We start from the raw sequence: 1424 nt of genomic DNA on the forward strand, positions 1-1424 counted from the left end.
TACACACATAAAGGAAGGGAATAAAAGCATTTTGCTAGTAGTATTTCAGATAAATTTCTTTACTAAAAGTCAACATTTCTAAGCAAAATTATGGAAAATTCTTAATTCAAACAAATGCTATTGGTGATTCCTCAATTAGAGACATCTTATATTTTCTCACTTTATATCTTTCTTATCACTTTGAGGGAATCTATACATTCATTGGGCTGATTGGTATATAGAATATATTTAGTCATAGGAAAGCTTATTCAATACTTATTCTTTTAGTAGCTATGTTTGCCACCATAAAAGAGTGAACAAAAAGAGATTGAAAAGCAATTGTGTCACATGCTTATCACTTCTAATCTGCTTTTGCATCAACATTGCACCCATGACTATATAATTTCTCAAAGATTCAAGAATGCTCAAGATATCTATGGCCCTAGAATCCAAACTACTTTATTCACTCCATCATATATTTTTATACTCACTAGAAATGATGATTAACCATATAACTCCAAATAAATAAATTAAATTTCCTCTGTAGAATCATTGCCTACTAATTAATCATTGTAAAATAATTATTTATGCTGCCATCATACATCACTGAGATGATTAATGTGTTTGCTTTATTGATGATCACATAATAGCAAAACATACAACTTGTAATGTGAAATATGTAAAAGGGTATAGTGTCACTAATTTGTATGCAATTTCTACAAACAAATAAAACTCTTCAAAACATAGATTTTATATCTTAAGTTTCTATTGGAATCTTATATTAATTTTGTCTTAAGTTTATAATTGATTATAGATTGTGAAAAGGGTCTAACATATTAGTAAAGGACCTTTAGACCACTTGTTAATTAAAAGGATATATACAAGTGGACATAAACTCACGATAAATAATGATAAATTATGCATGAGATTGATCCAACGTTTTGAGAGGAAAGTAAACTCGTAAAAGTAGGTTTAATGTTATTAAGTTGTCTTGAGATTTAAAACAAAATATTATTTGAGACATTTTTAAAATAAATAATAATATTTTATGTAAAATATTTTTTCTTATTAAATTCTTATTTTATAAAGTAGATTGATATGATTTTTTTATTGTTTGTCTATATTGGAATTTAACCAAATTGTTTTATAAGTCAAAATTATTTCATAATATATTTTAAAATTTAAATCTCACATTATAACAATAATAATATGAATAGAAAAAATACTACTTAAATTATGAAAAATCTAACAATATATGGGCAATTATTAAACAATATATATATATGAGGTAGATGTTTTTTATTTAGAAAAAAAAATTAAATTGTAATGCTCACAAAGTGTAAATTACTTATTAAGACACATCAATGGAGTGTTAAAAGACACACACAACCTTCTCACCACTGCTTTCGTCTAAGCAACTTATTATAAGTTGGGGGCACTCTTTC

The sequence above is a fragment of the Cicer arietinum genome, chromosome 1 (genome assembly GCF_000331145.2).
Source record: "Cicer arietinum cultivar CDC Frontier isolate Library 1 chromosome 1, Cicar.CDCFrontier_v2.0, whole genome shotgun sequence".
Taxonomy (NCBI): Eukaryota; Viridiplantae; Streptophyta; class Magnoliopsida; order Fabales; family Fabaceae; genus Cicer; species Cicer arietinum.